This window comes from Cydia splendana, chromosome 4 (genome assembly GCF_910591565.1).
Source record: "Cydia splendana chromosome 4, ilCydSple1.2, whole genome shotgun sequence".
NCBI classification, from domain to species: Eukaryota; Metazoa; Arthropoda; class Insecta; order Lepidoptera; family Tortricidae; genus Cydia; species Cydia splendana.
In genome coordinates this window covers 3053908-3075495 of record NC_085963.1, presented here as the reverse complement: position 1 = coordinate 3075495, position 21588 = coordinate 3053908, and the positions used below count along the sequence as shown (strand labels likewise).

The window sequence follows — 21588 nt, the reverse complement described above, 5'->3', positions numbered from 1 at the left end:
CTGATGATGTTGACTGCCAAATGTTGTCGGAGAAACTTAAATATTATGTGAAGTTATATAATAGGCATACATATTCAAAGTTCGCATATATCAGTTTTGAAGTGAAAAGATGTCTTGCGACTGGATTGACAAATTGTCACAGCTTAACATCGGGCTATTTTCTCCTGAATTTTTCATTCGGTAAGTTATGTGAAGTGCTCATAACTCACCGCTGAAGACCAAAACAACAAGAAAAGCGCAGCAAAGTACCTACTTTTCCGGCGGACTTGAAAGTTGAGCCGTTGACATCGCCGATGGTGTGCGGTTCGAGTGACAGGCGACAGCGGTGCGCTAGAAAATAAATATTGTGAAAACAATGTAGTTTCTGTTACTTACTTAATACATATAGGAGGACTACACTTTTAGGATAGGTACTCTTTTCAATCACAGAAGGTAAACTCTCAGGGAGGCTAGGGCTAGACTAAAGCCGCCGTGAGACGAAATGTGTCAGATTCGTAACTAAAAATATGAAAAATTGTTTTCATATCATTTTGTTGTTCTGATTTATAATCTCTCAGCTCAGTGTAATGTACTTCTTAGTCAAAGTACATATAATGTATTATAAGTTACTTTGTTACTTTCAGAAAGTAAATAACCAGCAGCTACGATTACTATGACTATTTTAAGAAATGTGGGTATGTACCTAGTACCTACTAGGTATGTGCTATGTGTACCTACACATAATCACGTTGGAAAATAGTTTTTCAAACATTCCGTTAATTCCTCTTATTTATACCACGATACTCCGTAGAGACATTGAAATAGAAAACGTTAATTAACTTCAGACAACTAATATGGCTTTCCTATAAGTAAACTAAACACTAAGATTTAATTACATAGTTTCCGACAGACTTTAATATAATAAACTCATGAGCAGACGCACGCTCGGTTCGGGTGCAGATTGCACTCCTGAGCGGCATTCTGATTTTCAAATCTGTTAAGGTTTTGATATCATTATAATATGCTTGCGCTGATACGTGCGCCTAAAAGGAACAACGAGGTGTGTCTTTAGGCATTTATTAAGACGTACAAGTCGTGTCAAGGCCGTATCATAACAATATCAAAACTTAAACAAATTGTAAAAACAGAATACCATTCCAGATTGCACTCCAGGCTTGGCAAGTTCGGAACTTACCCCTCTAGAGACGTAAATTAACTTGTTTATGCAGAGCGGAAGACACATATGCCAACTGTAGGTATTGTATTAAACAACAATTTGGGCACGCTATTCCACGATTATATTTAAGATTCGAGGTTTGCCAAGTTTGTACCTATGTAATTTTACTTTGTTTACATTTTGTAATTGAAATCTGTATTGAATGCAAATTATATTACTATTTGAACTATTTAAATGTTAAATACTGTTTTTTTATTCCACGGAATGAACTAGTGAATTTCGTGATTAAAGTTTACCTACCATGTTGTTGTAATTTGATTGTAGCGACCCAAATTTAACGTGTGTCAATATTTAAATTACTTGATAAAACAAACTCTATTATAATCATTTCATAATACCAATAGGTAATAAATTCAATTAAAATCCATGTAGAAATATATTGTAATAAAAGTACAGACAGATAGCGTACCTACCCCAATAGACGGTTTCAGTCAAGGAAGGAAACAAATCTTCGCTTCCGCGAAAATACTTTCTTTCTACTAATAATCCTTCTTTAGACTTACTCTATGGAAAAGTTTATTATGGCGTCTTCTTTGAAGTGTTTGAAGTGTCACGTTTGTAGAGTTAGAAATATTTCTAAAGTTTCACAACAACCGTTCATGATTCGGAAAAAAGGACGAAGGATTAATTAGCATTCCAATATTTCCAATGAATATGTAATGTTTAAAAATACTTCGTTGACTATACTACTACTTACATGGTTTTACTTACTGTGAAAGTGACCCGCTGTCACACTTTCTGTAAATTCTAGAGTCATAACTTGTGAAAAGGCCCTCAAAGCCGAGGGTTTCAGAATTAATGTTTAAAATTTTAAAAGTGCCTAAAAATTATATACCGCTCAAAGCCTTTTAACTGCAAATACCTTTGATAAAACGATATTAAAAGTTTCAAAAGCTTCATTATTTCCTTCAGTTTGCCTGGGACAGTAACAATGGGGCTATCTGAAAAGAATTGAATTAAAAAATGCAGCGTTCAGTCTCATTAGCGAATATAAAGTCAGGTTAAAACGGGACAGGCTATTTAATCGACCAAGCGAAAACTTACCTTATTTTTATACAGTCAAGGTGTAAAATTTGCTTGAAACGAATTATTTTAGGGTCACTGGAGTTAGAATAGTGTTTTGGGGCAAGATGGTTTAGTTGTTGGTAATTTAATCAAGATGTCATTTTTGATACAAGCGTAATGAGGGTAGAATTGGGTTAAGTGGGTAGGTAGGTTAATTGCTTACCGCAAAAACAAAGTTGTGCTAACGCTACACAGAGGATGTAGGTATAAGTATGTGACACTTTCTTGTACTTAGGTACAGTTACTATAGTAACACTAGTCGTTCGCCCCGTGAGAACTCGCGGTTCGCCAAAAACTATATATATACCTAGAGTAGACATATTTAATTTTCGACACGTTTGAATAAAAAATGTGTAAATTCAAGATGGCTGCCGTCTTTATAATTTCGACTAAAGATTTATGTTAAAGGGCCTTTCAGACCCTTATATCTCAATTTTAACATGATCATACCAAAAATAAAGAAATTCAAGATGGCGGTAATTTTTACAATTTTTACTACGAATTCATTAAGGTAGGTACCTTTCGGATCCCCATATATCAATTTTCATCATGATTAGAGCAAGTAGCTATATCAGCTCACATAAGATTCAGTCAAATGACGTGTAACGCTTGTTATCAATAAATAATTGATTGATTGATTGACTGATTGAGTCAGCGTTAAGGGCATATTTTCACGTTCAATTGTTCCTACAAGTTTTCGGCTTTCAAACAGAACTTCAGCAGAGCCTAACCGGATTCGAACAGGTAACTGATTTAGGCTCGTCCAACATACAAACTGCATTACCCACCTCACATGGAGTTAACAACTTCGCTAACTCGAGGCAAATTCGACCTGAAACGGCCTAGCTTTTGTTTGGCACGGCACGTTTTGTTTGGATGACTGAATTGCGCTTAATTTGTGCCAAATTACGCAAATCGGATTCTGAAATTGGATTACCTGGTATATGGAACAGAAAATACAATTATGCTTACCGTTTTCAAAACATGATCAAAACATGCTCTTGTAAGATATTACAAGGTGTAAACACGCAATCCATAACCTACTGCTTTAGATTGGCTACAGATTTGCCTTAAAATTCGGTTTATAAATTGGTCGTAACCCCAGTTCATGACATTGAAGTAATATTTTGTTAGTTAGGTAACTATAATTTAATGACTTAGCAAGTAACATTGGATCTTGACCAAACCAAACGGATGTTGTTGAATTGAAAATTACCTCCGCACTGTTTCAGCTTGTTATGAATAATATCTCGAGAAAAACGTCCGCCGCGGCCGCCCCGCGGAATAAAACATTGCTAAAACCCGACTGTTTATATTAACAAGCATTAATTTATAGGTGCCTTGATTAATTATTTATTTAAACTTTATTACTCTATATAATATTGTACAAATAGTGAACTAATAAGCATCACCACAGAATAATGTGAAATGACATATCACAATTAGAGTTCGTCTAATAACTTACTTCTGCATAGGCTTTAAAGTGAGAAAGTATGAATATGCCACAATTTTCGCTGTAAAGTCTGTGCAGAGTTAGCCTGGTCCAGCTCTTATGTTTTCTACACTCGTTTTTACCTCTTTGATTTATTCCAACTTCAGCAGTGCTTTTGTATTTTTCAATTGTACACTCTCCAGTTTACAGATGTTTTTATAATTTTATTTCTGTATGCTCACTGCAGCAAATCTGGGGACTGCATTATGCAACACGAACCAAAAATTTTGCTCATTTGTACTAAACAGTTTGAGTTCTAAATTAAGCTTTATCACCAAGAAATAAAGTGCTGTTTCCAGTTTGAATAGAAGTGATATAAGTTCTATCAAAACATATTTGCATTTGTATAAGTAGAGCTATAAATTTATGTGGTGGCAAGCCCAAACAGGAACTAAACACTAACTTTGTGGTAGTGTGAAGTTATATATGCTTTATAGACTGACTTAAGGACTTGAAGCATTATTTCAATTCTACCGCTGCACGCCAGCTTCATCTCTCACATAGGTAGCTGTGTTGATTATTGCATTGGTGACAATCATAATTTATGATAGTTTTATATTAAAAAGTGTTCATAGTGCTTTAAATTTATGCAATGGGTTAGAGAAATTTTATAATGTGAAAACATTGCCTAGCGCTTAATCACTGGCTCTCTCGAATACGGATAACTATCAGTTCAATAATTGATGCACAGTCTAGTCCCCTTTAATCCCCTTAGGGCCACTTGGACCATTCACTAATAACCCGGGAATAACCTGTTAAACCTGGAATTACCATGGTTACCAGTACAATTTGACACTGGGTTAACGGTTTATCCGATTAACCCCGGGTTAGTGGGATGGTGCAAGTGGCGCTTAGGCAATCAAAGCGACTGCCAACATGAAAATACTAGCTACTGTTCGCGACTTCCTTTGCATGCAATGATGATGATGACGATTGACAAAAAACTTCCCCTATTCAAGTAATATCAACATATTATTAAAATAATACGCGGGCTAACCGACATCACTTCGTCAAACTCTTCAAATATAGATTAATTGGCACTTCAAATAGATAATTACCAAATAATTATAACATTACCGGATTTTCAACATGATTAAACCTACATATTATGCATAGGTATATCAATTACCCATAAAATATAGCCTTTAATATCACATAATAATCGCTAACGACCCAGCCTACAATCCATCTTCATCAATATCGTATCCCTGCTGCTGCTGTTGTTTGAACGCGACACATAGTTTCAGGCTTCAGTTGGCACTCAGTTCAAGACAATAAGGTCATGGTTCGTAATATTACATAACTTTATTTATTTAAAATTACAATGTTTACTTACATAAGTTTATAAATAAGGGCAGTATAGTATAAATAAGTGCAACAAAACGGTATCTGTTGCGGGGCCAGGTATCTATAATAAACTACCCGACACCATTTAAAATATTGAAATAGACCTGACATTCTACTCCGAATTAAAAAAATGGCTGACTAGAAATGCATTTTATGATATGTCAGAATATAATAATTATGATTTAATCGTAACTTAATTTAATATTTTATTTATTTGAATTGTATTGATGATTTTTATATTGTTTTATTTTATTTTTGTGATTTGTAATTTAATTGAAATTGACCTAATTAATTAATAACCCTTTTGACATGTAAAGTTTGTAATGTTATGAATAAATGAATATGAAATATGAATATGAAATATAGATACATGTAAGAATGTCACCTGCGACTATTTTAATTATTAATTCCCAATGATTCAAAACGTACTCGCGTCCACATACTCGTCCCGTGGAAAGAAGTTGGTATCCAACAGTGAGACATATGACATGATAATGATGACGATGCCAGTTCTTACTTAGCTTTAAATAAGTTTGAAGACTCATTCTTCGGGAAATAAACATGCCCAATTTGGGGCAAAAAATTTACTTTATTTTATTTTATTGGTATTCAGGATAACAACAGCCGCAAATATAACTAAGACATATTAATGCTTACATAAAAATAAGGCCAATAACAGTCATCCATTGAGTTTACATTATATAACGATTAAAAATAACAAAGATAAGAAAACAACGAGAATGTACAATACACACAAATGCTCAATACGCTAGAAATACTATAAACCGGTTGTAAAATGTATACGTAATCTAGTTAAAAATACCTAATTCTGATACAAAACAAAACCATGACATTGCATTAGTTGTAAATCAGACACCAGCAGATATTCACAAAAAAAAATATCAAGATAAACACCATAATGTACTATTCAAACTGAAGGTTTGTTGTTAGTAGAATTATTAGGAGTTAGAATTTAAGAAGGTACAACTAACTAACATAGGTATAATATATGTAATTTACCGTTGAGTAAGAATTTCGTAACTTACGGGAATATTGTTAAGGACATCGTTCAAATTGCGCTTATATTGTACAGAATAGGTTACTCTATCTCATCCATCAAATTTACTCGAAATCTGACGAAATTAAACGACATAAAAATAAAAATCGGCCCACCTAAAACTTCAGTCTTTTCTCGACGTATTTCAAGACACAAACAATTGAAGCTGAGCTGGTTGAGCTATTAATCCCGGAAAAACGCAGCGCGGCTCAGTTATTTGGGTACGTGTATGTACAATATAATGTGTGAGTGCCTGATATATTTTTTCCGGAAATTACGCGGAAGCCTGCCGGATTTGCCGGCTGGTTTACATTAATCGTGCAGGTGAGCGCGTGGGGGTTTGTAAACAGTGCCGTTTTTACGGAAACTTAATACTTATTTCGGAGTTGTAAGTAGGTATTCTATCACTGTAAAGGTTTTCGCAATTAAACTTACGCGTTTATTTAAGAGTTAAAACTTACGTGTTTTTCGCGCGACCTGTCTCGGAGAGCATAGGTCCCATTTTCAAGCATTAAGACGAAAGGGGACGACTATTTTCCACCTGTCAATATAAGGGAGGAAAATGGAGACCACTTTTGTATAAGGAAATGATCGTGTCTACTATCCTCTTAACAGTGCTGAGCAAAGCACTACCTAACACTTCACTGAGGGCAGCGTAACCGGTACTCAGCACTGAGCTAGTGATTGAAAATTAAGACTGATCTCCGCACGTGATGCTTAAAAATGCGGCCAGACATGCAGGGATTCGGCGAATATTCGTGATGGCGTCTCTTTCATTTTCCTTGGGTAGCGAGAGACGCCATCATATTCGTCGAATCCCGATATGTGCCGCACCCTGACTCATGAATAATGACAATCATGACCGTTTAAATTCAGTTGTTTTCGAAATTATACAATGAACAGCTCAGCCGACATTTTGACAGGACTTGAAAGTCATTCAGTTGATGAACGGCATCGTAGGCCGGACAACCAATCCGTCTAAGTCAATACTCGCCAATCATCACGCCGTTGTACACTTGAACATCCAAGCCTTTGTTCTTTTTGAAGTTGATTCACTTTATTATTTTTTTCTCAAACATGCAATGAAATATTGATGTTATGTTGCTTATAATAGGCTGCGAAGTATGACGTTTCAGGTGCGGCTAGGACAAAAGGTCGTTAATGGAATTTCATACACATCTTGCAGGCCTAGGCCGGCAAAGTCCTCTTTTTTAATTTTCATTTCACAGATATTTGTGACACAGCATCGTGGCATTCATCCATTAAAAAAAACTAGAGGCAGTATTTGCTTTATGGTTCGTAATGACACTCTGCCACTACGCCTATAAAAAAAAAAAAACAAAAAACAATGTTTGCTATAATTTGCAGTTTTATTTGTATAAAATCAACATGAACTTAATAAATAATACATTCAATAATTTTAAATTATAAATTTAACTACACAAATAAAAACATTTAAAATATTTCATCTAAACGTTAGCGGTAAAAAGGTCTACTCAAACACGCGTAGTTATATTTTTTAAATTGTTATGGAGGTAAAGTTGAAAAATATTCATTCTGTTTTATTGGATTTATGGTGCGTTGTTGATTTTTTGACTTTAATATGAGTTCCGACGAAATAATAAAATTAATATTAATTGTAATCGTAGGTGTTGGAATTGGCAGCGTAAGCAGAATTCTGCCGCCAAGTCAAAGACGAAGTATGTATATTATATGGTTGCTTATGGCAATTTTATTATTTGAGAAACTAAGAAAAATGGCTTACAGTTTATTAGAAACAGTTTTGTGGCATATTTTAAATGAATGTAACTACTAACTCGTCAACACTGTGGAAATTATACTTATTAACTCCATGCATAAAGCAACGATGTATGTGAAACATGATATCAACATGAAAGTGATATGTAAACTTATGTGACGAAAACGACCGTCAGACGGATACAAGGCGAAAAAATCAAAGATACATGAAAATATACGGGTAGTAAAAATACACGACTCGTGTAAAACATACGCGTGATAATGATATAGGTACGTGTTGGTTATATTTTGGGTGTAGTTTACTTTTAGTTTTTTCTATAAATAAAACTTGGGTTTCGTGGATTTTTTATTTTATTTATTTCATTGCATGTTTGAGAAAAGCACTATACATACCTCGGCGGGAAATGGGGTTGCCCGCGCTCAGACCTATCCGTCTATATGTCTTCGGCCAGCAACCCCTTTCGTCCCGGCCTCTGTAGTAATGTACTATTAATTTAGCGGGAGTAAAATTTCTTATTAGCACTGCTTATTAATACTGAAAATTATTGGTCGTATTTATGTGGTAATGAAATGCCTAATGAATATACAAATGTTGAAATGTTGAATGAATTTTGACAATGAGTGGTTGTAGGTACATAATGGTTGTTAATCCACAAAGGTAATGGTACATTGTACTTCTTTCGTTGCCTCTCTCCCCCTCTCTAGATTTTCCTCTAGATTCCTCTTTTATTTTTACCAATTAATTCTAGATAATATGTGCCTTTATATTCGGCGGTGGCATACACTGTTCTAGACAGTTTGAAGGTAGTCCCAAATGTCCAACAATGGCAACTAATGTAACTTGTAATTGCGGAGCGCCAGGCGTGCGACCGGACGACCATCTTTATATAGACTATTATATCATAAAGTCACGGCAGACAACCAGAGATAATGTAATTTCTTTTCGACCTAACTTTTGATTAGATTTTCCTATTCTCGCTTCAGCCAAAATGGAGACTGGTTAAAGAAATTCCACCTAAGCCCATTTTCGAGTTTAGAAACATTCAGTTAATGGTATACCTAATGTTCTTAAAAAATATTTTTTTTATCTAATGTTAGTTTTTTTTGTATTTAATGGTTTAATAATACTTGCATATTATGAGATTTATGAGACTGAATGAATGAGGAAGTTTCGGTACAACAATTCTGTAAGTAGATGTATTGTACTGTTTAGATTATTTGCCCTAGAAAATAATATTCTTACCAAAATTTTTTTCATTAATATTCAAGCTAAGATCCTAAAGAATTTTATGTTATCGCATACATAATTTCTTTCGTAATGAAGGCATCTTAAGCCATTGTTGTGTAAGGACAAAAAGAAATGCAAATCCTTGGCCCCGAAATCTGTTGTTTACATGATAAACAAAGCACCACAATGAACGAGAAACGAACTAGAGGCTCCCGAATCTAACGCTACGTTTACGTTCAATCCTGAGGGGATTTAATTTCCCAAGGGAAAAAAAGTGCTTTCAGGGCGAAAGATTATCAATTATATTAAATCTATATTCCAGTCTAGCAAGGTAAACTATTTTTAATTAAGTAGGTAACAAAACATATCGAATAAGAACTTGTCCACGGTCCTTTGAATTTCTTCAATCAATCAATCAACAATCAGAGACCCTAGCTTATTGTGGCAAGCCTGAGATCATAGGCCCATAAAGCTGCGTGAATTGAACGACAATTGTAAAACCTCCTATTGGCTATGTGTGAAGTGTATGATGGGCACATATTGCGCATTAAACACGGACTTTACTCGTGAATCTCTGTGGTACTTGCTTACACAATATAATACCCAAATGAATTTAATCTTAGTTAAAAGATAAAAAATAAGCAAAACAAACAATAATCTTAAGGCGTACTTTATTATCATATATTAACTTATTAGCAAATAAGTACTCGTAAAAAAATACACATAAAAAAATATTGTTTAAGATACCTATTCGTAATCTTGTGGATTTTGTTGTATTTTTTGAGCATCATAAGAAAAGAACACTGGAGAGTCTGGGTATGCGGTAGAAGCAGTGTGGCACGACATGACTCGAGAGTCCTGACTCTTCAACAAGGTCTGCAAAAGCGAATGTTGCTCAATCAGCAAAGTATTCAGATGCCTCATCTCTTGGTCTATCTTCTTCAGATTAAACGTAGTCTGATCTAGCTTCTTCTGATGTATCACCTTTCTTGAGCTTTGAAGAATATTTGTTTTTGTGTAACACCTCTTGGACGGATTTTCCGCATTTCATCTTATTTAATTGCGCCAGTTCATAAGCGGCCATCATTATGTCGGTCGGCAGTCGTTTCTCGCGAGGGTTCAACGCCTTGACGCTCATTATGACCTTGCCAGCCTCCGGAGACACCAGAGCTGTTCTATACACGTACTTGTGGAGCCACTTCGGCAACCAAGGACTAAACATACCCATCTCGACGAAGAGAATCAGTTTCGTCTGTCGGACAAGCTTGGACAAACCAGCCGTTTTCCTTAATCCCTGGATATCGTGGACTGCGATACCGACGAGCAAGTTCATTAGAATTATAGTCACAAACATGAGAAACAGAATGAAAATAATCTGAGACGATAGCTCGAACACTAATGGAGGATCATCTTTGTCGGGTTCGTTTATAAGAATATTCAAATTTAACTCTCCCACCATCATAGTCAATGTACTGATGAAACCCATTAAAGGATTAGCGAACATCTCCTCATTAGGGAACACGACACAGAAGCAAATAGCGAACCCCATGAGTAAACAAATATACGCTAATAGCAGCTTCAGGAATTCCTTTAGTACCTTTTGATACATGGCCACGTAATCGCCGAACATCGGGAGCTGACCCATCATTAGCATCAAGTTCGTCCACGCTCCCAAAACAGCGTAACCGCCAACATGATTCTGCCAACTGTAGTTTGTAGGGGGATTATACAGTGAAAATACTGACAATAAGACGAACCATTCCATCATGTTTTCAAAAGTGGTAAAGTACTGATAAATGCTGCAGTAACCAGTTATTCCTGTAAGCTTACGAAAAATTTCGAAAACTGTTATCCCCATCAACACCCATCTTTCGAATTCTATCGGATTTTCCTCCAAAATGTCACCCAATAATGACTGCTTTTGACAAAGTTCATTCTTTACACCATATTTCGTTGTAAAATTACCTCTACAGGTAATGACTACGGCAGTTAGAGCGTAACTTGATAAAAATGTTACAAATAGGAAGCAAAAGATAAGTCTTGCCAAATAAAATTTTCTTATCTTTCCCCACTTCATAAACAAAAACGCGGAGCAGAGTGGGTGCAGTAAAATGTCTTTCTGCCCTTCGTCGATCAAACTGTTCAAGTAAGTAATCTCTCGAGGGTATGAGAACTTCAACAAACGTCCGAAGTCAAATTCTACTTCAACTTCTTCATTAGCCGCTTTTGGAATACTGAGTGATATTCCGCTATCCAAATTATGTCTTAAAATGGCTAAAGACTTTGGAGTTTTTCGTGCGATTACACTTAATGCTGTTTGGCCCTTTTTCGATTTAGAAGTAACATCTGCGCCAAGATAGATCAAAGTCTCCACGCATTGAGTTAAACCATCATTTGCCGCTTTGTGTAGCGGAGATATGCCGTACTCATCTTTTTTATTGACTTGTGCTCCCCAACCTGCGAGCACTTCTATGATATCACATGCGCGCTCCGAGTTACTGAGTGCAGCGTGAAGTGCTGTGCGTTTTTCGTAATCCTCTGCGTTTGCATCAGCGTTACCATCTCTAAGTAATAATTCGACACACTCCAAACTTCCGCACATGGCAGCGAGATGTAACGCAGTAAAACCTTTGAAATTCTTTGTATAAGCCTTTGCACCTTCTGCCAACAGTATTTCGACGCATTCGTGGTAGCCTCTTGCGGCGGCCAGATGTAATGCGGTGCATTCTTTGTCTCGCAGCTTTGTCAGCCCATTTACGGGAATCTTGGTTGCTTTCAACAGGTAAGTGAGACATCGTTGCGCGCCGAGGTCTGCCGCCAAATGTAATGCATTAAATCCACCTGAAGTCACGTAGCCTGGATCAACACCCTTATCTATAAACAGTTCCATGCACTCTATTGCATCGCACCTCACTGCGCAATGAACTAGGTTATCTTCGCAGCCGGCTCTCTGTACAACTGCATGTAAGGAAGCGCCGCTTGCTATTAAAACTTCAGCTACTTCCACGGAATTTCCAAACGCAGCGCAGTGTAAGGGAGCAAAATATTTAGGGGTAAAATCTGGATCGGCACCTTGAGAAATTAAGAACACTGCAGACCTCGCTGCGCCGCTGAAGGCAGCCAAGTGCAGAGCTGACAGTCCTAGTGGTTCTGCCGAGTTTATATCTGCCCCAGCATTTAAAATAGGTGGCAGCAATTCGTCACGTGACAGAAATGCCGCCCATAACAATGTTAAATTCAATACGCCTTCCGGGGCAGATGTAATATGTTCCTCTATGTTATCTACGGTGACCAGTCCACATTCCACGTCGTCGAAGAATCTTCCAGCACCCAAGGTAAAGGCGCGCCCGCACAAGGCCCGCCTAATTGAATCCGCGGTGATCTTGGCTTCAGGGTCCGTGGGCAAAACAACAAAATTATGGTACATATGCACCGCATCTTCAGCTGGCGGAGACGGTCCAACGAACAAGTAATCTTTAGATTTCTCTCGGGAACCTTCAACTAAGTCGAGGTTTCGTAGATATCTGTAGGATGTGTTGAGGGGGAATTCTTCATCTCGCACCCTGGTGCTGCTGGTGACACGAGATCGCGTAGACATGCGGGTCGATGAAACTGTAGAGGGGGTAGACCAAGCCATCTCGCGGTAACCGAAATTGTCCATGGCTCGTGTGCGACTGAGACGACGTCGTCAGCCTTATCTGTTATCTCTGTTTATTTTAAGGCTTTGTGTTGATGTTTCTTTGACATGATAATTTATAACAATATTTTTATACTTCTTTGTCAGACGTTGTTGCGAGTTTTAATTAGTGCGAATTTGATAAGTCTTGCTATCGTTCTTACTCTGTTTGGTGAATAAAAAAGTAGTTAAGAAGTAAGCAAATTATGAATGGTGTACCTACTTTTCCTTATCGTTTTGACATTGCGGTTTGCCTTTCACCAACTTTGCACGTGCAGCACGTGTTTGTTATTTACTTGTACACCAAAAAAAACTTTTTATGTGATTGTTCAAACCTCCAGTGTAGAGGGTTTTTGTACACTCGTTAATGTACCATTGTTGGATTAATGAGGTGGAAAGAAGCAAGTCCGACTATCGGTCGACCAATCTTTTCCCTGTCTCACAAGGGACCTAATATTTGCTAGTAATCTTGATATTTTTCATGAGATCTATGGTTGTCCGCTAGTGTCATTCCAGCTTTGAAATCTTTTACATTGGTAAGTATTGAGATCAGACACTTACGGTAGGTATTAAAGAAATCGTATTTGCATAGCATACGAGTAGGCAGGTGATTTAGAAATAGGTATTATTTTCCGCAATTGAAGAAAAAATTTAGACATTTCTTACCACTTGACAGCGATTGATTGATTTACAGCCAATAATGTGGCAATAGTACATTGTGTGTTAAGGGCAGTAAACAAGAATTTACAGTGTGAATTGAAGCCCAAAGTCGGAGGCGAGGGCTTAATTAACACGAGTTCTTAATTCCTGTACCACCCGTGGCACACTAATATGAGAAATAAATAAAACTTCTGCCTAATTTCGTTCGTAAATTATAGCCAGAGGTCGAAATTTAGGATTTACGGGCCGCATCGCCTAGCAAGTGAGATGAAAAAATACATTACAGCCCTAGGTGGAATTTAGGATTTACGGACTGCGTCGCCTTAATGCCACCTTTCACGAGCAAGTGTGATGAAAAAACTACACCCGTACAATCGCAGTAACCGTAGGACCATTACACAAAACACATAAAATAGAGCAGTAGACCAAGTATCAAGCCTTGTGGAACTCTAGTCATCGTTACTTGTAATCTATAAATCAGCGAGTTTGTCACATAAAGGCCAAGCACGGGCATCGATTAGGGACCTCAAGTGATGGGATCAACCCTTCCAGCGAGATCTGCTGCGTAACGAATGGCTGCATTAGCGACGACACGTCTTACACGACATCCGTCATCATTAGACACATTTTTTTTGGTGGAATTTAATTGTAATATTTTGTCCTAAAATTCAATATGTTGTCGTCATCCGACGATGACGACAAACGATATACAGAAAGGCCCAGACTAAAGTATACCTTAATTCAAAACCAATTAGGTATAGCCACTTGATTGCCTGACGTAATGTAATAAAATAAATGTTTGTAATTATAGCGCTTTCGGTAAAAATTTAGGCACTTTTAGTATTTAGTTAAATTATAATTCATAACTTGTTTTCAACTTATAAATTTGATTGCCGAATAAATTTGGTTTTAAATAATATTACATACCTACTTCCTTCGAGTAATCTAACTTAAACCGATTTAAAATCCCTCTCAAGCAAAATTCGAAATTAAATTCATAAGTTACCATCAAAACTAAATCTGTGACAGAAGTTAATGGCAAATTCATTGGCGCTCCGAGCGCGGCCCGCATGAGAACAACGACTCTAATTGAAATATCCTGAACGCTCTGAATTAATACTAATTTGTTCCTTGATTGGGTAATGTATTATAAATTGATTGTCTTCGCTGGATGGCAATGACAATCATTTGTTCCGGATACATTTAAGTAGAAGATACCTACCGCGATGTTGATATAATATCTAAACTGATTTTACGAACAAGTCTCTCACAATATTTAAGTATTCGGTATATAATATCGTGACTACTTTGAAAAAAAACTCGTATCCTGTTCTGTCAATCAAAAGAAAAATGTGGTAACTATGTATAGGATGCATACATAGTTACTGCGTTTTAACTTTGAGTAGCAGTGCGAGATACGAGATTTTTTCTAAGTAGTGACGATATACAAAGAGGATAATGGGTACTACGATTATATGGAAAAGTGGTCGTCCCCTTAACTCTTAACTACGCTAGGTATTATTATACATAATGTAAACTAAAGAGAAGCATACCAGTATTAAGATCAGAAATATGTAACAGAGCGTGATACCTCCCCATTTTATTTACATTCGTAGAATTTTACCGCAAATAAGATACCTTATCTATTTTTTGCCTCATACGTAATCTTTTAACTACTTTCCGAAACGTAATTCTTAAATGTTATCCTCATTTCTCAGTATTCAGTATTTGTGCACCTTGTCCGCCTTACGTCTGCGCGGTAAATATTGGCCGGCGTTATCAGGGTCGAACAAACGGCTGATAAGTCGTCAGTCCGTCATCTCATCTCCGCCCGACTGCAGCTGTTCCTAAGACTTACCTACTTTGAGTCGAAGGCTTAGGCGCTCCAGCGTAAGTGGGCAATTTTTTGGCCTTAAATATAATATTTTAGCTACCTTACCTTACGTTTACGTGCCTTACGTTTGTCTTTCAAACATACAAATGTGAACTAACTTTCTGTATATTTGTCAACTCTGTATCTACGCTTATTTTTATTATTTATGTATTTGAAATTTAAATCAGGCAACAAGGCCCATATTACAAATAGCTTAGAGACTAATATATAGGTATATGCATAGTATAAACTTAAAAACTAAACACTATTTAGACGACAAAAAGGAGTGGCGTTGAATCGTGTGGTCTTGTTCGGCAGTTCGAATTCGGCAGTTCGTTTGCCTCGGAACCTCCGAAATTCGACACCCTTCGGCCAATAGTCGGCGGACTTTATGGTCCCCTGCAGCGGTAATCCTCTGAACCAATCTAGATGATATTTGGAGTATGGAGACAGTTTGAGTCCTGGGGAAGTAGTACCTGTGAGTATTCTTAATCAATAAAATACTCACAGATCAAGTCGCTGGCAGAAACTAGTAAAAAATTAAGTTTAAATATTAAAATGTGACGATCCGAAAAGAATGAACTATGATAAAAAAAGATAAATAATCTTTGGAGGTCGCTTGCTCGTAGTTGTTACTGAATTTGAAGTTACAGACGATTTTTGGTGTATAGGGACCATATTTTACTGAGGACTAGAGTCACCCGCACCCACAGCATTGGGAACATAGTGCCTGCTCAGGAAATTAAACCCAGGCTAGCTACTGTTATTATTCTCCACTTTATTCACTGTGCACACAAACAATACAGTAACACGTAAGCACATAGTTCAGCCACTATTACTAGTAAGGCTAGTAACAGATAAGTGGAACATCGAGCGCAATAGTATGGTTTGTCTACATAGGTACTATCAAAGGTTCAATGATTATAGGTAATAGATGTGTAAAGTCTAAGACAAATTCAAGCTTCGAATATACATCACTAAATCTTATAAAACAAAGTCCCCCGCCGCGTCTCTGGTGGGTGTATGTTCACCATAAATTCAAAAACTAATACTGAACGGAGGAAGGAAGGAATAACGAAGCAACTTCTTGAGGAAGGATTATATAAGTGTATAATTTGTTATGGTTTTGTGTAACCCATGCGAAGCCGGGGCGGGTCGCTAGTATGTACCTAATAATTTTCCAATGAACAAACACTTTTCTTGCCGGCGGCGAGAAACGATAAAATCTGCCATTACACCGTCGCGCTCCATATTGAGAACACCTTAACATAATGAAAACAGGAAAGTAAGCACTTCGAAATATCTCTTACGTACGTACGTAGGCAAGTAACTGCTGTAAAACCTAGAAAATTCTGAGGGGACCATGTCAGAACTCGTCTGAAGCGGTAAAGTGAATTAACCAATAAAAAAAATATGAAAACATTTTGCAGGAACCAGTGTTAGATGCCATATTACTCGGCAAATCGTATTACGCAGGTTCTACTGTAATACTTATATTACAAATATATACAAACACTTACAACTTGTAGCTTTGTAAAACCCGACCCGAGCGGTGCTTTCGCGATGCATAAGTAATTCCTCGTCCTTCTAGTGTTTCATTTACCTAAGACTAAATACTTTACTCAACAATATATGACTGGAAGTAACATGCTTATATTAATATCACGTTTAAATCAAATAATATCACTACAATACGAGAAATTCACTAGAAAACTTTCAAATGTCATTTTGTATTAAGAAAAATTACAAGCAGACCCCCGTTTTAGATAATCCTAAGCGTCTAAGATGACATTCGATGATATAAAACGTCAATCGAAACTTAAATAACATATTTAAATAGTCACGTGACTTTTGTACTTTTTTTATTACTTTACGTTAATAAGATTTTTTTTAGGTCTTTCACAAATATGAAATGGGAGTAAAGAGTATTACACCTACAAAAATATTAAGCGTCATACAATATTTTGTCCTGCTCCCAGATTAGCGTACTTTCCTTACATCCGGTGCTGTTTTCTAAGATGGCGGTTTGTGTTTTACGGCCCTGTTGTGTGGACTGTAATGTTCCGAGCAAATATATTTGTTTGCTTCGCATGTTATTATAACCCGAACAAACATGTTGGTATTACAGTATTTATAAACATTTTGTAATATTGACGTTGGGTAATTTATTTTTATAGACAACATATTACGAGTACCACGAATTTAGTCGATCCCAGGAAGCTAATTGAATATTGAAATGATTACTAATGCTTATATAAGAAATAGGGATAGATGAGTAGGTGTCAAATCTTTGTACAAAAATAAATTGTTGAATCATGTCGTTAGTAAACAAGCATACAGGTGGTACGCTAATTACCTAGCCTATGAACGCTCGTGACTCCAGAGGCGTCAAATGCATGTCGCGTTAAAAATCTGTACAAGACTTTTAGTAATAATAATAAAGAACAATGGTAAGGCATATTATCTCCAGTTGTTCTCATCTTGCTAACGGCGAGTACTTGCACAGACATAATCTCGTAGCCAGAATTATTCACCAGCAGCTTGCTCTTCTATACGGCCTTGTGGACCGTGAAGTGCCGTACTACAAGTACTCACCTGCACCAGTTCTCGAAAATGGTCGTGCCACGCTCTATTGGGATCGATCTATCATCACTGACAGGACTATTGTCGCCAATAAGCCTGACATCGTGCTGCTATCAGCACGATGTCAGGCTTATTGGCCGATCGCAGCGCCGGGCCGTGCTCGCCGACGTCACCATCCCCCATGATGAGAATCTCGTGAAGGCCGAGAAGGACAAGTGCAGCAAGTACCTAGACTTAGCTCACGAGATTACCGCCATGTGGGATGTTGACGCGACGATCATTGTTCCGATAGTTGTGTAAGCGAACGGTCTCATAGCGAAGAATCTCGACCAACACCTAGAGAGACTCTCGCTGGGTGGTTGGATCAAGGGTCAGATGCAGAAGGCGGTAATTTTGGACACGGCGCGTATATAGTACGTCGGTTCCTCACTCTGCGGCCCTGACCACCGGCAGCTTGGGCCAACCGACCGACCGCCCGCCGCGGGTTTTGACGACCGGTCTGGCCTAGTGGGTAGTGACCCTGCCTGTGAAGCCGATGGTCCTGGGTTCGAATCCCAGTAAGGGCATTTATTTGTGTGATGACACAGATATTTGTTCCTGAGTCATGGTTGTTTTCTATGTATTTAAGTATTTATATATTATATATATCGTTGTCTGAGTACCCTCAACACAAGCCTTCTTGAGCTTACTGGGGGACTTGGTCAATCTGTGTAAGAATGTCCTATAATATTTATTTATTTATTTATTTAATCCCCGCTGCCGGCGGCAATCTAGGTTAGGTTTTTTATAATATGTTTATATATTGTATTTTTTATTGTTAAGTGTTTTTATATTCTACTTTTATATTCATATTATAAATCACCTAGCCTAGGAATTCAAATAAATAATGAACAATATGTGTGCAGTTATAATTTATAAATATTTTTTTTAAATTTAATGTCTATTTCTCATTTAAATGTAGTTTTGTTATATCTTCTTATGAGAATAAAGATTCTTAAAACTGAAGAACTCAACCCTATACTGTACGTAAGTACGAGTAGGTATATATGTATTTATAAAAACCTTAACATGCAAAATTGTACCTACCAATATGTCAGCTGTCACCGCAACAAGATGGGTACTTACAATGTAAATAGTAATATAATACAGTATAATTAGACAAGAACATAATAATATATGATAATATTGTATGTCAACAACTGCTTCTACTTGGATTGCTGAAATAATAAGTTAGGTTAGGTACAAAAGACTTAAGTGGGCCGACAAAATTGTCATTGTTTTTTTTTTCATTCTACCAAATTCACCGTAGGTATACATTATTGTAAACTGAAAAGTGAGACCGAAACCCCACACGCAATGTGTACAAAGTACAAACATTCAATATGAGACTTCACCGCTAATCGCCTTGCGGCTTCTGCGAGACGAAGCTCCCGAACCTCAAGTCATCATTGAATTACTTCAAATTTATAACCTACACGACTCGAAACTACCCTGGAAAATTAAACCTTGTGACAATATGTTAAAGTATACAATGATATGTCGCTATTTGGTTTTTTAGACGTTTTAAAATGACAATGGTATTTAAGGTATAGAGCTCCATTGTTTGTAACGACTTCTAAACTTCCGTTAGGCAGATAATTTAAAGAAGTTAGTGTGATCTTGCTTAATGCGATTTTGGGATAAAGCATTGATTTATTGAGTTCTCACACTCTGTGTTCCGCCAAAATTGACTTGGCAAAGTTTGGTGTTTGGCAGACTTTGGCGGGGATGTCGAAAGATATGGATGGAAAAGTTAAAGCAGAATGTTCATACTCATAAATACGTTCTCCCACAAGTTCAGGATATTGGAACCTATGTATTTTTTTTTACTTAGAAATATTTTTGGAAATAAGTAATGAACGGATCTTTCGACTGAACATAATTATCTAAAATAGATTAACTGAAATTTATAACCACTGATACCTAATGTTGTTCGTGGAGTAAAAAACTTTCATTCGCTAATAACGAATAAAAATGTTGATTTATTATGCACCATTATATATTCTGTGATTTCTCTAATAAATTATTCGGTTAAGATTTATTTGCCAAATATGGGTGAAAAGTCTAATCAATCATATTACTGACGAATGATATTTGCCTAATTTTACGTATTTAATTTGCGAGAACTTTTCGCAGTGTACAGTACAATTTAATCTGGACAATGGCACACAACGACGAATTATTTTGTAACGATTCATATTTAAGTAGCATCTCGGGGTATTTTTAGTTTTGTCGGCCTCATACACCGTACACGCGCCATTGCTACTGGCTTGTTTAGCTACGGGCGAATTATTGGCAATCAGGGCTATAGACAATATAGACATGCGGGCCATAATGATCTATCTGTCTGTCTGTTATCTCTTAAACCGCTAAATTTGGTATGGAGATAGTTTGAAGCCTGGGGAAGGATAGGTAGTTTTCACAATCATTATTGTCATCATTCCACAACGACAGAGTTTTTGAAGTAAGCAGTGTAAGCACCGCAGTCTCTTAACCGCAGTCGCAGTCTCGCAGTCAGCAGAATTATCAGACAATATGTTTATTAGAAAGCTAAAGGAATATTTAATAGATAAGGCGTTCTACGCATTTGATGAATTTATGAATACAAACAATGTTATATGTGATTATTGAAATGAGATACTTATTATTGTTAATATAAAATAGACATAAGATGTAAATATGTATAATAAAGTTGACATGTAACTTACGTTATGAATAAAGAAACTGAAACTGAAACTGAACTTAAGAAAACCTCGGCAGCTAAACCTATATACTTAAATAAACTAATAATTAATATGAGTACTACTACTGTAGGTACTACTGCCAGACACATTGAATGTTTCTAAAGGCGATAAATTTTCATATGATCCATAAAATATATCGCATTATAACAAGTGGGAACCCACAAAATAACCCGTGAATAACACCATATGGCCATAAAATATTGCGACAATCCGAGTAATGGTCACGACATTCGCGATCCCTCCAGCAGACACCACTCGAATGCATTCACGCCTAGAAAAACAAATAACTAACCTAACCTTTCACTAAAAATATACTTTGCGTGGTTTGCAGAAGACTCAAAATGCAGTGATTCGACATTAGTTTTGATTAGGATTCGCAGTTTCTCACTGACATTTGTGTCAAAAGGGTTACCTATTAAAACAACGTTGTTTTTTTATGGTTCAAAGGGCAAAGGGCACGCCCGCAGTGCCGTTTTTGTCTTTTTTGTCCTTTTTGTGGCCAAAAAAGGATTATTGTCGGGAATATTTGACATCTATATTTCGCCGACCATTGTTGCTTTTGGGCAAATGGTCGGAATATTATTTTTATGTGGAAATATTATTTTATCCAATGACTCGATTTACTTTTTACCGACATGAATAATTTATACCGAATTCTTTATTCTTTTAATATTCTTGAAGAAAATGGGAGTTTAAAAAAACTTTCACATTAACTACAGGTATAAACTATAACAAAACATTGATACGCATATAAATAAGCCGAACAAAATATTGCAAAATACAAATCCAAATACAAAGCCAGAATTCAACCATAAAATGGATCATCATTACTAGCTATTCAATTGTAAAT

General features: G+C 36.6%; 1 protein-coding gene and 1 pseudogene across 2 annotated transcripts in view; one reads left to right on the top strand and one right to left on the bottom strand.

The window, feature by feature from the left end:
* Positions 1–21588, top strand: part of LOC134789697 (neurogenic protein big brain) — a 157664-nt gene that overhangs the window by 116945 nt on the left and 19131 nt on the right. The window lies entirely within an intron of this gene.
* On the bottom strand, positions 9911–13074 carry LOC134789574 (transient receptor potential channel pyrexia-like; annotated as a pseudogene).